This window comes from Trachypithecus francoisi, unplaced genomic scaffold, assembly GCF_009764315.1.
Source record: "Trachypithecus francoisi isolate TF-2019V2 unplaced genomic scaffold, Tfra_2.0 Lachesis_group10, whole genome shotgun sequence".
In the NCBI taxonomy this organism is placed as follows: Eukaryota; Metazoa; Chordata; class Mammalia; order Primates; family Cercopithecidae; genus Trachypithecus; species Trachypithecus francoisi.
In genome coordinates, this window is record NW_022681455.1 from 120,309,486 (window position 1) to 120,324,013 (window position 14,528).

Genomic DNA, 14,528 nt, shown 5'->3' on the forward strand with positions numbered 1-14,528 from the left:
TGTAGCGGGTGGGACTGTTAGGGGAAGAGAGAGTAAAAGATGGATATCAGAAGCAGGTTCCCTACTACAGCTAATTCCTGCAGTCTTGGATTAGAAGAATCATCTCTGGGGTCTTTTGGGGGTGGGGTGAACCTCTATGTGTCCGCAGAGACTTTAAACCTGGATGCAAACAACAATTTCCTTGTGCCTGTGCCCTGGTTCCCTGGAAAGTGTCTCCATCTGGCCTCAGTTACTCCATGACTCGCTTGTCATTTGCAACATCAGCCCCTTTATGGGTTGGGAATTTGGCTGTGACCTTTCCAGCAACCCCAGAGCACTGGACCTCCAAACTCTGCAGCGTGCCTGGGAGCACCTTGACAAGTGTTGGAGTCTCTGTCTCCACTTGGAGAATCGGACTGAAATGATTTGGAACTGCATTTCAACAAGCTCCCTAGGTCGTTTGGAATGTATATGATGTGGATGGCACTTGGAGAATCTCTGGCTTAGAGAGTGTGCAAGGATTGACTGCCATGTGTCCTTTCTGAGCATCTATCTTCAAGAAGGCACCTCCAACATGTTCTATGATGGTCAGAGGGGAGGCACGCAGCTTGGAACTGGCAGTGACCTGGCTAAGTCTGAGAGTCATTCAGTGCAAAAACTGGATTCTATTTCCTCATTTAGCTGAGCAACTCTGGACACATTCTCAAATTATCAACCCATTTTGTAATAAACCCTCACCTTTCAGTAAAGAGATAGCAAATGGTTTAGTTGTATGTTTTTTCTCCGAAACCAATGAAATAGCAAAAAGCAGCAAAACATGTATTACAGATGACACTCAGCAAATCCCTTTTGTTCTGAAGAGTGTAGAATCCACTAAATTCAAGAATGCTTTCAGATTAAAATTCCATCTTGCCAAATGCAGACTATGGTCTTTTGCAGCAAGGGTTTGCAAACCACAGTGAATATCTCCTTATCCATGAGAGATGACCTTTTCAACTTCTTGTGTAGAATCTACTCTGACTGGAGAGGGTTTTTGTTGTTGCTTTGTGTTTTTTGTTTGTTTGTTCATTTTTGCTTCTTTTAACTTCTCTAAGTAGGTGAAGGGAGGCTGACTTGCCAAAACTACTTGGCAATCCTTGGCTTCATCCTCATCAAGCAAATTCTGATTTCATATGACATTGGAATGCAGCTCACAGCCCCTAAAAAAGGTGTGTGTGGGAGGGGGATGGGATGGAAGACTTACTTGACAATGTTACAAGGATTCAAGCTGGAAGCAAACATTTGACACTCCAGCCCTGGAATGCTGTAAAAATTTAATTAGGTGGATCCATTAGTCATGCCCACATGGAGGTTTCATACAGGGCTTAGCAAAAATGCAGGCTACTGAAGGAAAGTTTCAGACCTTCCTGTAAATGCCATTTTCCTCATTATTGGGAAATGCAGTCTCAGTGGGACCACTGAACCAGCCTTTGTATTTACAAAATATGGTTAGGACGAGATTAACATCATGTATTGAAGGAGGTTTTTGAATCCAAATAAGAGACTACTTTTTATAAGGGAGTTGGCCCAGCCAGGCTGCCTCTGAGTCAATTGGGCTGAGAGATAATTTGAATACCCACTGCCTGAGTCAAATTTTCAGGGTTAAACATACCTGAAATGATGCTGCTTAGTAGACTGCAGTGTGGGATGAGCGTGCGTCTGCTCCCAAGTTGAAAATACACAGGTAGGTTCTCTAGTTCTAAAACAGGGTGTGGGGAAGGGGTTGAATTTCAGAAAGCCAACTGTGAGATTTCAGGGCCTGCGATACTTACAGCTTGATTTACAAGCAGACATTTTCCATTTACAAACACTGTTATTTTGATTTTCAGTCTCTGCCTGCTCAGTGTGGTTGGAAGGAGGTGTACCAGCAAGATGTTTAATACAATTAATCATGTGGTGATATCTGAAATACATTGAAAATTAACTCAAGACTCATAGCTCTTAATGAGGTTGAATCATGTGATGTCACCCCACTGACCATGGACAATGTTTCTTCAGAAACATTCCATGTGTTTCAGGCTTATATGGTGCTCAATATTCAAATGAAAATGAAAGGGTTTCACATAGTATTATTATTGCAGGGCCACTGTTCCCTAGAGATTGGCCGTGAACTGTGTCTTCATCTGTATGCATTCATTCATTTATTCATGCTATTATTTCAATAAACATGTATTTTTTTTTTTTTTTTTTGAGAAGGGGTCTTGCTCGGCCGCCCAGACTGGAGTGCAATGGCCGGATCTTGGCTCACTGCAAGCCCCGCCTCCCGGGTTCACGCCATTCTCCTGCCTCAGCCTCCCGAGTAGCTGGGACGACAGGCGCCCGCCACGTCGCCCGGCTAGTTTTTTGTATTTTTTAGTAGAGACGAGGTTTCACTGTGTTAGCCAGGATGGTCTCGATCTCCTGACCTTGTGATCCGCCCATCTCGGCCTCCCAAAGTGCTGGGATTACAGGCTTGAGCCACCGCGCCCGGCCATAGACATGTATTTCTTAACACTCTGGATTGAAACATAAAATTTAATAAGGCACAGTCCCTCCCCTAGAGGAGCCCAGAGTCTAATGGGGAACATGGACTTATAAACAAGTAACCAGAGTACAATGCGATAATAATTACAGTGTTGCTGTTTATTGAGCAACATGACATTGTGCCCCATGTCATTTACATACATTAGTTCATATCTTTTTAGAAAACAACCCAAGACAAGACTTTTATTTTCTTTACGGTGGAAGAAACTGAGACCCAGAAAAGTTTAAGAACTTTCAAGATACATGGTTAAAGAATGGCAGAGCTGAGATTTGAGTCCATGATGGTCTAACTCCGTTAAGCTATGTTGCCCCACAGCCTCAGGTACGTGCAGAGAGGAGGTGAAATGCCGACCAAATCAGTAAGTGGAGATCTTCGAGGGGAAGAGTCAACATAGTTTTGGGGGCTCCAGAGGGAAGAATGGGAGCCCACAAATTAAGCGTGTAAAGTGGAGTCTCGCAGGGGAAACTCTGCCAGATTGAACCTGATATTTCTTTTTCTTTTTTTTGAGATGGAGTTTCACTCTTGTCGCCCAGGCTGGAGGGCAGTGGCGTAATCTGGGCTCATTGCAACCTCCGCCTCCCGGGTTCAAGCAATTCTCCTGCCTCCTCCTCCCGAGTAGCTGGGATTACAGGCACGTGCTGCCACATCGGCTATTTTTTGTGGGGTTTTGCCATGTTGCCTAGGCTGGTCTCGAACTCCTGACTTCACGTGATCCACCCACCTCGGGCTCCCAAAGTGCTAGGATTACAGGCGTGAGCCACCGCGCCCAGCCTGATTGTAACCAATGTTTCTTGGTCACTGCTATTTCTAATGAAACCTTAGTTTGAGATAAAATATCCCATTTTATATAACAAAAGATACCATGTCCCTAAAGATCCTTTGGCTTGGTCAATTTTTGGAATCCTCTGTTTTTCTCCAAATTTGTTGCACACATAAAGATTTCAAGCATCAGTCCACGACCCTGTCTAGATTGTTACATGAATTAGAGAAGCTCTTAGGTATCTGTGAGCAGGGAGAGTGCATAGTTTTGAGAAACCTGAACTCAATGGGAGGAAATTAGCGGGTAAAGCAGAAGTGAGGAACTGATACAAAGAATGCCTGTGAGCAAGGGCTGCAGGTATTCGGACAAAATGCATCATCCTGTTTGTGTTCTGGGTGTTCTGGGATCTGAAAAAGTCAGACTTCGAGTCTTGACCATAGAGATCTTTGGTGCAAAATCTAGTCACTCTCTTGGTTGAAAGCTCATTGTTTGGGGGAAGGAAGGGAAAGAATATATTGCAGCCCAGTTGGTCCAAGTTTCACTCTTCTATATTTCCTGAGAATTTTGTAAAGTGAAATATATTTTTCAGACGCCAGGGGGTAATTCTGATCTCAGTCTGTCACGCACATTCAGCCACATGGGACAAGGCTTCTTCAAGCAGATTTGCCAAAGCAAAGGAAGACTCCCATTGTGACCTTAATACTTAAGATTAGGGCCTTCCATTGCGTTCCACATCTACGAAATTCCAAAGAGTGCCTTCTCAGTAAAGATAAAACTGGATCTCCTCAAAAGGCAATTGTCACAATCCGGGACAAAACGACCCATTGTCCCCTGTCATTAGTGTCCATCTCTGGTGAACGAGTATTAATTCCCCCTTCCCTTCCTTCTAGGAAACCCAACCCTCTTACCCCATTCTTGAGGTTTGCATGAGTCTGACCTTCTAGAATCCCGGCTCCAGAGGTGACTCAACCCTGACCAAATACTTAGTCCACAATGCTTGGATACAGGGATAATCAGTGCACTGCTAATTCAAGCCAATGAGCTTCAAATCTAGGACTCTTTGGAACTATGTGAAAAAAGAAGCTTATTGTACAGGGAATGCTCATGGTACAGATGATTTATGGCTGGAGTTTCCAGTGGCCATACTTCTGTGTCAGGGGGATCCACAGAATGAAGGCAAACACAGAATTAGGAGAATTTTGGAGCCATAGAAGACCCTGGTAACTCAATTGATATGTCTGGATACAGCCAAGCCAAGACAGAAACCAGTGTTGCTATTGGACTTTTCAAAATGAGAACCAATGAATTATTTTGTTATGTTCTTAAGGCAGGTTGAATAGAGTGTCCTGTCACTTACAGCCAAGAATCTTGTTACCATCTCTATTTAGGGTGCCCCAGGTTTTCTCGAGATACCTTAAAACGTGTTATAAAATTCTCAAAATATACGTAAAACCTACCGGGAATTCATGTTAAAATAGGAATGTATTAAGGGAATAGCAATGCCATTAAATCCCAAAGTCAGTAACAGAACAGAGCAACTGATGAGAATGAGGAATCATTTATTTCACGCTGGCTAAATCACTAGAGCTTCGCTGTCTAGTACTGGAGCTCCAAGCCACCTGTGGCCACTGCCGCGGAGTGCAGGAACGGTGGTGGCTGGTCTGGATGCAGGTGTGCTGAAGATGTAAAGCACACATTAGGTTAGAACTGAGTACAAAAAGAAAATGAATGTAAACTCTCTCATTAATAATTTTAATACCGATCACATGTCAAAGAGACAGCATTTTGGAAGGATTAGGTTAAATAACAGGTATTATGAAAATTAATTTCACCTGTTTCTTTTCACTTTTTGTAATATGGCGGCTAGACAATTGTTATGTATGCCTCGTCTTATTTTTCTATTGAACAGTGCTGCACAAAAGCTGCAATTGTTACAAGATTCCACTTCATGTTGAGCCCAAACCTTTATCCCTGACACTCCTACCCCCGCTGCTGTCCCTATCTTGAACTACCATGGTCAAACTTGGAGAATAAAAATGTAATCAAATCCATTTTTCATGGTACAGTCCCTCAGCTATTTAATGGCAGCTCCCACATTCTTCCCATAACTTCTTTTTTTCTAGGCCAAATGCCCCACATTTTCTGACTCTTCTCTAGACACCTTTCGGTTTACCAAGGACCCCTTAAAATGTGATGCTTAGCATTCTTCCTGGCATGCCAGTGTAGTCTCTTGGTATTGAGGTTCTCACCTTCTTGGACTAGACACCCCATCTCTATTAATGTGACCTTGTTGCCATTAACATCTTTGAAAACTAAAGCTGATACCAGTGGTTTTCAAAAGTTGATGCCCAAACTAGCCCCTTCAACATCACCTGAGAAGTTGTTAGAAATGCAAATTCTCTGACTCCTCCCAAGATCTCCTGAATCACAAACACTGGGGTTGGTATCCAGCCATCTGTGCTTTAAGAAGCCCTCCAGAAGTTTCTCATGTGTGAATGAGTGTGAGATCCACTGATTTCCACTCAAAGCCTTTTAAAAGTCTTGCCTTTCAGCCAAGGGTTCCATTCTTTAATGGCTGGATTTATGGGAAGGCACATAGTGTAGTAGTTTGCATTTGATCTCGTTAGTGCATTGAAACTTTGGCCCATGGTTCTAGCTTGTATAAACCTCCTGAAATACATTTTTCTCTGTATTGCACCAAGTGTACATCGAATAATGCTGCCTTTAGTGTTTATCCACAGCACGGATATGTATGTTAAACAACACAGACCCCAAATCAGAATCACACTTCCCTCCTTGCCTTGGGTCTCATTGTTTTCTCCGCCTCAGATATGTTTCCAAGACCCTTCTCTCTCACCTTCCAAACTACTGCTTCTGCCTAGTTCTGCTAGGGCAAGTATTTCCGTTTAGACATCACTTCTACCAAGAAAACTGAGTTTGGGGCTGGTCCTCCAAGTTCCTTGTGCTGACAACTGTCCGTGTTTGATTAATGACTCTCCTCCTCTCCTGCAGTGGTCCTCAATTGCAGTGAGTTTGCCCCACAGGGGGCATTTGACAAATTTCTGGACACATTTTTCGTTGTCACCTCTTGGGGTACACTATTGGCATCTAGTAGCTAGAGACCAGGGAAGCTGATAAACATCCCTTCAGTGCTCAGAACAGGGTCCTCCAACAAAGAATGATCCAACCTGGAATGTCACCAGTGCTGAGTTTGATACACCCTGTCCTGAATTGTAAGTTCTGTCTCTTTCCATCACTGATTTTATTCCCAGCTTCAACAGAGTGCATGGCCCAAAGGAGGCGCTGAATACATTTATTTGTTGAATGACTAAGTGACATCTCTCTTGCTGGGAGGAAACATAAGAAAAACTAATCAAGATTACCTGCAGATTCATACTTTTCTGTTTAGGAAATACCTTGTCTGGGGGTTGATGTGATGAAGGACCTGTGGAAACAGTTTTTACCGAGCTGATCAGCTAGCTTTATAATTAGCATATGCATTGCCAGTTAATACATGTGCTTCTAAAGCACTGGCCACTAAAACATTTTTGCATCTCTAAGGTGAGCTGAGTCGTGCTCACCTTTTACTATCTTATCGTCCTACTTATTTGCTGTGTTAATTTTCTTTCTTTCTTTTTTTTTTTTTTTTTTTGAGACTGAGTCTTGTTCTGTCACCCAGGCTGGAGCTCAGTGGTGTGACCTTGGCGCACTGCAACCTCCGCCTCCCAGGTTCAAGCGATTCTGCTGCCTCAGCCTCCTGAGTAGCTGCTATTACAAGCACCCGCCACTACGTCTGGGTACTTTTTGTATTTTTAGTGGAGACGGGGTTTCACCATATTAGTCAGGCTGGTGTTGAACTCCTGACCTCAAGTGATCTGCCTGCCTCGGCCTCCCAAAGTGCTGGGATAACAGGCATGATACCTGTGCCTGTCGTTAGTATGATTTTTACTAGTTTTGTGAACTTGGACCACTTAAGTTCTCCAGGTTCAGATTTCTCAAAATGGCATAAAGATGCATGCAGTTTCTGGAGACCTGTGACGGAGATGATAAGGATGGAGTCAGATAATACTTGTAAGTTACTGAGAGCATTGCTTTGGCCTGTCTCCGTAGTCATCCTTTTCTTATTTACTCTTCATAACCATCCTCTGAAGTCAGTAGCAAGTATAATCTTGATATAATAGACTATGAGTTTGAAGCTGTTAGGATAACTAGTTGGATTTGTATCCAGTTTTTCATTGATGAGTTATGTTAACTTGTGTCAATAACTGATTCTGACTGCTCTGAAGAAAGAAATTTCTCTCCTGGATAAAGCTTTTCTGGAAGCTTCTAAAATATTGCAAAGGCTGTTTTGGACCCAACGTTAGTTTCTACACTTTTGCATTCAAATTTGGCCATGACTGAGAGATTTCCGGATGAGCGGGGTTGTGGAGGGGAATCACACTCACTTTTAAACTGATTATATTTGAACCCTTGAAGAAAGTCGTCACGCATGGACACAGGAATCCTGCAGGAGGGGTGAGGCTGAAAGACTCACACTTGAACCCTTCTCCACGTTAAGTTTGTAAGCTCACTGTGTAGCACCCACATCAGCCTGGAGCCAGATGGAGGCTGCCCTGCTGCTTTTCCGGGAGAAGGGCCTGGCTGAGTGTCTCCCAGAGTGAGGCAAGGCCTGGGAGCCAATGAGTCATTCTGTCTTGGCACGGACTCCCCAGGCTCTTGGGGGAACAAACAGACTTTGTTGAGAAGGAGCTCTCCTGCCTATGAATGGCCGCTAGTCAACTCTTCAGAGGAGCCCTGTAACCTGTGCCTGCCCGGTCTTCGCCCCTCTTGGCCTGGAGAAACCACAATGACTTGGAGGCGGGGGTGGATTTTGGAGCTCAGATCTTTGTCGTCAACATGGAACAAAGATGTCAGACCCTGGCTAGAGAGAAATTTCTTGGGATCCCATCTGGGGTGTGAGCTTCTGATTCTCACTTCAGCTGTCTTATCAATGCTTGAGCAAAAAAGAGTCTGTTTTGACACCCAATTCCTGAGTTCTTTCTTCATTTGATTCCGCATTTAGCAGCCAGGCATCTCAGGCATCTTTGTCTTCTTTTTTTTTTTTTTTTTTTTTGAAACAGAGTCTTACTCTGTTGCTCAGATTGAAGTGCAATGGCGCAATCTCGGCTCAATGCAACCTCTGCCTCCCAGGTTCAAGTGATTCTCCTGCCTCAACCTCCTGAGTAGCTGGAATTACAGGTGCCCGCCACCATGCCTGGCTAAGTTTTGTATTTTTAGTAGGGACTGAGTTTCACCACGTTGGCCAAGCTGACCTCGAACTCCTGACCTCAAGTGATCCTCCCACCTCAGCCTCCCAAAATGCTAGGATTACCATTGGTGCCACTGTGCCCAGCCAGGCATCTTCTTCATATTGAAAGTAGTCTCACTTCCAGAGCTCCCTTTTCTACGTTTATTCATCTTTGTCTGAGGAACTTCTCTGGTGAACATGCAGCTTTATGGTGTGATGTTTTAGAGGATATTTTATTTTCTTGGCAGCTGTTATGAGAATTTCTTAAGGGCAATCACACACTCTTGGGAGAGGAGAATATTAAAAAAGGTCTCTTTGGGAATGAGTGATGGTAGCCAGTCTTCCTCGGCCTGAATGTGTGAAAGCCCATGGAGAGGGAGAAAGAACTGGGAGTTACTCCCAAGAGGGAAGGAAGAAGAAGATGGGAGGTGAGTGCAGAATTGAAGCTGGTGGGACACAGGAAGACCAGCCCCAAGCCCCTGCGATGTACCCCTTCCTGTGATCACAAAGCTTTCAGTAAAGTCACTGAATTCAAAGTGTTTCAGACAAGTGGGTTTATTTTGGAAATTCTTTTAAGTAGTGGGTTTTTGTTCAGCTTGATGGGGATGGAATTTGAAGCCACTTGCAGGTGCATTCAGAGCTCCAAAGCTAAGAGACATGTGAGGAATAGGTGGAGGAGTTCACAGCAATTCTGGGGACAGCTTGGGATTATTGCAAGTCTGTGGAATTAGGTTTTGGACTAATTTTAACCAAATCTCCCAGGAGTGGGGGCCATGGAGAATATCTGGGTTACTTTATTAACATCCCTCTGACAGCTTGCCACACTGATGTCGCCATTTTTCTCCTTCTCTAGCAAGGAGTAGGGGCTTGGTCTATGTCTGTTGAGGCTTGCTGTGACTGAGGGTATGCAGTGGTCTCCAAGGAGGAGGCTGTGCAACCAATATGAGGTGTAACCTTGTTTATTAGCACCTTGGAGCAAGTCAATGAACTGGGACAACATGGTAGGCGCATGGTGAGTCTTCCACTCATTAACCCAGATGGAGGTCACAGCTCCATGTTGGCTGCTGCCAGGAAACAATAACTTGTCAAAACTTCAGGCAAAAGCACCAGGTTCCAGCTCATTGGAACCCAATTCCTAGATGAGCACAGGCAGAAGAGGAAGCTGTGTTTGAATAGCCCCAGATAGGCCAAGCAGATGTTGCGGGGGACTCCTTTCTGCAGAGCTGGAGAGCTGGCTGGGCTCAGCACCCAAACAGGGCCCCTGGGAGAGTGGCTGATGAGGGCCTCACAGTGCTAGGAGCTGCCAAGTGCTTGGCTCTGCCCCCCAACCCCGGAGATGGCTTGGCCTCCCGCCAGCTGAGTTTGAAAGGGAGGGATAAGGATAGGCAGTGAGTCTCACATGGGGAACTCTTGCAAAAGACCCAGCAATGCTTTTGGATAACATCCCATTGTCACAGGCTGCAGAGACTCCAGTGGGGCTGGGTTATAGGGAGAGATAGAAGCCTGGTGCAAGGAGAGGCTAAGGCACTCCTTTTCTGCACCACCCTTACTCACGGGGAGGGACGTAGATATGAACGGTGTAATCCAAAACAGGTCTCTGAGCTGCCCTGCCTGCTGTGGCTGGGAGAATAATCACAGCCTCCCTCAGGCCAAACAAGGGCCTGCCTGGAACCCAGACACATTCCAGAAAGAAATGAGAAGTCTGCATATGCATGATCAAGATGTGTGTGTGTGTGTGTGTGTGTGTGCGCGCGCGCACGCATGTGTGCACACGTGCACTTTGGCATGGTCCACTGTGGGTGCCCTCTGTAGGTGTATGTGGGCTTGTGCATGTAAATGTGTGAGTGTATGTTCAGTATGTGTGTGTGTGAGCATGGATATGTGTAATAAGTGGGAAGGTGTGCATGATTGGTATCCTGTGTGTACACATGGACAGTAAGGGTGTCCTTTCTTCATGTGCCTGTGTCTTTGGTGCCCATGGTGTGTGTTTTGTGATGGTGTGTGTGCCTGTATGCGCCCAGTCAGTGTGCACATTGAATATGCATGCTTGTGTGTGTGTCCTGTGTGTGTGTATGTTTGTCCACATGCTTAGTGTCATATTTGTTTTGGGCACATACATATGTGTCCCATATGTATGTGCTTCTGGATGCCTCCTGTGTGTGCTTGGACCATGAATGTGTATGTATACAAGATGTGGGCCCCAAATGCATCTGTCATCCTAGTAGGCAGGTTGTATGTACATCGGATAGATATACATGTCCCAGGTGTGTGGATTTATTGCCAAACCGCTGTATGTGTCTCATGTACATGTCAGTTTGTGTGAATGAATGAAAGAGAAAGAGCAGAGAATCAGAAACCATGCAGTGTTGGTGCTACTGATTTGAGGGATACCCAGCTTGTCAACCACCAACTTAAGCTATTAGAGCGCCTTAGCAGGGCACACAGGACCTGCTCAGTCACAAGCCCTCCTACCACTCCACTGCAGCCTTATCACCTGTCATGTCACAAACCCACCCCCCAACCCATTGTCCCCTTGGTTCTAATCCTATAAAACTGCCCACAGCTCCTTGAATGGGTTAGGTGGCTCCATGCTTCTGGGCCTTTGTTCATGCCCTTCCCTCTCCTGGAATGCCTCTTGCTTTCTCCCACCTTTCTGACACCTACTCATTCTTTAGAATTAGGCTCCAGTCTCCACACATCTGTGAAGTCTCCTTGAACCGGCCATTTCCTTCTTTGTCTTTCAACACGTTTTTCTCAATGCACCTCTAACATTTGAGGGTCTTGTTTGCCTATATGTCTCTTTTCCTATCCATGGTGGTAACCACTAGGGCAAAGACAATGCTATCACACTGCAGGGCTCCCACGAAGCATGCTCTCACCTCACAGTAGCCGCATTAGACAGGGAACTTTATCCTCACCTGAGAGATAAGCCAAACTTAGAAGCACAGAACTGCTAGGTAACTAGGCAAGAAATAAACTCTGTTTCTGACCCTGGGGCACATGTATGATATTGTCACACCATTTCTAGGCTGAAATTTATTCGTCTGATTGATTGATTCCATAAGTATTTATTGAGCACTTGCAGTATACCAGGTGCTGTTCTAAGCACTCAGAATATTGTTCAAAGCTGTCCTCATGGAGCTTACATGTTAGTTCTGGTCCACTCATGGGGGGTTGAAATGGTTGATGATGATGTTGATGATGATGATGATGATGATAATGATGATGATGGGGTGTGTGTGTGGTTTGGGGGGAGGCAGGAAAGTCTCAAGATCCAACATTACCTCAGAGAAATTGTTACTTGAAGTTTCATTTGTGCAACTTCCAACTTGAGGGGAGGAGATAAGAACCATTCTCAGAAGAGAAACTGGGCAATCAGAATAATGGCTCCCAAAGATGTCCACATCCTTTGGGAGGTTACACGGCCAAGGGGAATGAAGGTTGCAGATGAAATGAAGGTTGCTGAGCTAACTTTAAAATAGAGAGGTTCTCCTGGGTTATCTGGGTGGACCCCATGTAATCACATGGGATCTTAAAAATAGAAGGGAGGGCACAAGAAGAAAGAGTCATGTGATGCAATTTGAAAAGGACTTATCTACTATGGCTGACTCTGAAGATGGAGGACGAGGCCAGCTAACAGGCAGCTTCTAGAAGCTGAAAAAGGTAAGATATGGCTTCTCTTCTAGAGCCTGCAGAAGGAACGCAGCCCTGCCAACGTCTTGAGTTCCGCTCAGTAAAACCCACATTGATATTCGAACCTCCAGAATTGTAAGAGCATGCATTTGTGTTGTTCCAAGCTGCTAAATTTGAGGTTAATAGTTATAGCAGCAATCGGGAATGAACACAGGAGCCAAAGTCTCAGGGCAAGAGAAACTGGTTCTTGCATTAAAATAGAATCTAGATGGGGGCTTGATGGGATAAAGGCATAATAAAAGGTGAGGTCTGCTGAATGAGAGTCATCAATGAGCAAGTTCCAGCTATATACACTCAGGTTAACGGTCACAGTGCATGCACACTGGGCTTCTGGTTGGCCTCGACTGCAGTGACAGGTGCATTTCACCAAGATATAGGGAATTATTTAAAGGAACACCCTGGGCTAATATTCCTGCTGCTAATTTTAGGAAAAAAGCAAGACCACCAGGGACCAATGGAACAGTCACTGCTACTGAAAAACTGTCCCACAATGTGAACTTAATCCAGACCCAAACTCCCAGGATCTCTGCAGGCAAGGCTCTGGTGATGGTGAGCCCCAGGCCCTGTCCTGAAAGAAGGTCAGTCTGATTCCAGACAGACCCCCTCTGCTTGATTGTCATCCCTGCTGCCTGAAAGCCCTGGGTGGTGATGGCCAGTCAGCATTGGAGGCATCAATAGCTATAAAGTGAATAATTACATATTTCCCACTTAGGCTCCTAGTATGGGGCTGAGAGAAAGATCCACAAATAGGGCTGCTACTATGGAAGCTCATGAGGGAAACTGGCCTGAAGCTGAGGGACAAGGAGGGGTGGGTTCCATTACCGCAATTAGCTCACTGTGTAAACAGCACTTAAGGGCTCTATCTGGGAGTTTGCAGTAATCCATCTGAAATAGACAACTATTTTATGCAGGGAAGCATGAGGGGAATTCTTTCCAAGTCAATTGAATAGTCTAGTCTGCAAACAGTCCTCCTCCTCCTCCTTCAGGGTCTACCTTGCCTCCCCCTCCTCCATAACAGCTGTGTTCCCTTGAATGGTCAATCAAGCGCCCTAAGAACCTGGCATGTGGGAAACTTTCAGCATTGCCTGGGCTCTGTTTATCCCATGCTGGGGTTTTGCAGAACTTCTTTCTTCCTCGCTGACAATCGCAATGCTGTTTGTTCTGTCCGCTGTGGATTTGGGTGTTGCGGATACAAGGGGTAAGGGAGCTGTGTTTGCTGTAGAGGGAAGACGCCTCTGCACGGAGTTAAGAGGACCAGGGAGATTCCCACCCAAACCTTCCCTAGGTTTCTCATTCTTCCGAGGATCCGCAAGTTGTCTGTGTGCAGCTCCTGAATGTTTCTCTCTCTCTCTCGGGAATCATGGTTGAGGCCACCATTTTATCATCAGACGGGACTCTGGGTAAAGCAATTCTGCTCAGAACTAGGCAAATTCCAATTACTAAGTTTTAGAAATTGAAATATATTATACCTTTTCTAGCAACCTATTCTTGTATTTCTCCTGTTTTGGCTCTTTGGAAGGAAATAGCTAAAAATTGTCATGAAGAGATGTTAACCAGGTTAAAAAATATAACATTGACATAGTGACTCTAGCGGGCCATGGTTTACTTGCTTCCTTTCCCCTACATCTTGGTCTATATAATTTGAATTTATACACATTTTGTATAAAGATGTTGAAACAAAAATGAAGGTCTGAATCTTCACCGTTTAGTGACTTAAGGGAGTCACATTAAAGTGCCATATTTTTCTATAATGCCAAATGCCACGTAAAGAATGGTAAAGAAGGCCAGGCGTGGTGGCTCACTCCCGTAATCCTAGCACTATGGGAGGCCAAGGTCGGTAGATCACAAGGTCAGGAGTTTGAGACCAGTCTGACCAACATGGTGAAACCCCGTCTCTACTAAAAATACAAAAATTAGCCAGGCATGGTGGTATGAGCCTGTAGTCCCAGCTACTCGGGAGGCTGAGGCAGGAGAATTGCTTGAATCCAGGAGGTAGAGGTTGCAGCGAGCCGAGATTATGCCACTGCACTCCAGCCTTGATGACAGAGCAAGACTCCATCTCAAAAAAAAAAAAAACAAAACAGAATGATAAGGAAAGCACTTGTGACAAACATATATGTCCCCAAACATGGCCAAATGGTACCCTTGGTGGGTGGTGGTGCATAATGGCCCCTCATTGAAAGCAACTTTCTTAAATGAATGAATTTTTATAACTCTACAAGTTGGGGGTTTCACCTCAGAGAGGT

The 14,528-nt window shown here is 44.9% G+C and overlaps 1 long non-coding RNA gene across 1 annotated transcript in view; it reads left to right on the forward strand.

The window, feature by feature from the left end:
- Positions 1-1,677: 1,677 nt before the first annotated feature.
- LOC117088092 overlaps positions 1,678-14,528 on the forward strand; it is a 51,538-nt gene continuing 38,687 nt past the window's right edge. The window contains exon 1 of the long non-coding RNA XR_004438995.1: positions 1,678-1,702. This is a non-coding gene — a long non-coding RNA (uncharacterized LOC117088092). The remainder of the gene's footprint in view (positions 1,703-14,528) is intronic.